Here is a 1,312-nt window from a genome sequence, read left to right as displayed (position 1 = left end):
TTATTGAAAGAAAATCCACTTCTTGTCACCATCAGTCTTATGAACCTGTTAAATAATTCATGAAGGTGCAGCTGATTTAGGAGGAATTAAACCATCATAGATATTTTTATTCTTAAAACTTTCAGGTTTGCCTCTCAAACCCATAGAAGCTCCACAAAAAGAAGAAGAACCATTGCATTTTATTTTTTAAAAGATCAGCCACCGAAGAAAAGACCAACCGCATTCAGAGAGGATGTGCAGAACATGGATTCCTATAGGAGAAACCACAGGGATGTTTTTCTTTTATTATTACTTATCTTATTCATTTATCTTTATTTTGGTCCATTAAATATGTTTTAAAACTTAATTTCCATCACACCTTCCCAATGAAACATCTAGAGAAGTGCTGCCTCCTGTCATGGCGAGAAGTTTTGTCAATTGTAAAAAAAAAAAAAAAACACTAATAACATAATTAATTAAACTCTTTAATCCTTAGTCTATAACCAAATATTCATACGTGTTGTTTGCATACTTTTCGATTGCTCTGGTTCCTGTATATCAGTGCCAGTAATCCAGTAATAAATTATTAGTTCCCCCATTGTTTAATTTATTTGAACTGCAGAGAATAATTAATGAACAAAGTTCTGAAATTCTTAGTTTAAAGTATATTTAAGTTGCAAGTATTTTAGTGGGGCTCATTCTGCTTTACTTCAATTCTCCAAAAATTAGCAGAATGTAGAAAATAATATATATTGTGAGAAAAATGTTCCTCATAACTACAGTTACACTTATTGTCAATCAGTAACATTTACTGTGCTATAAAAATTCCCCATTTTGCCACTTAGTTTCAGTTAAATCCTCTAAAAACCTCCAACCTATAGATGCACCTGTCCTCATCTAACCCTGACAGGGTTTCCTGTCCAAAATATTTCAAAATCTCAAGATTTGGTGAGAAGTTGGCAGCCCTGTAAATCTAATGTCAGAAAATGAATAACTAAACCTCAAGTAACAGGACTGTGAAATACACTTAGCGCCCCCTTGGGTCACAAAAATAACCTATAAACAGAATTGGTTTTGATTTGAGAAAATGCTACGGTAGCTAAGGTAGCAGTCCTGCAGGAAATAGCTGCAATAATCTGAAATTGAAGAAAAACAAAGTAAACATACACTCACTGGCCAATTTATTAGGTACCCCATGCTAGTAACGGGTTGGACCCCCTTTTGCCTTCAGAACTGCCTCAATTCTTCATGGCATAGATTCAACAAGGTGCTGGAAGCATTCCTCAGGGAGTTTGGTCCATATTGACCTGATGGCATCACACAGTTGCTGCAG

This window comes from Cyprinodon variegatus, unplaced genomic scaffold (genome assembly GCF_000732505.1).
Source record: "Cyprinodon variegatus isolate N-32 unplaced genomic scaffold, C_variegatus-1.0 Scaffold381, whole genome shotgun sequence".
Lineage (NCBI taxonomy): Eukaryota > Metazoa > Chordata > Actinopteri > Cyprinodontiformes > Cyprinodontidae > Cyprinodon > Cyprinodon variegatus.
Note: the sequence above shows the minus strand (reverse complement) of the source record.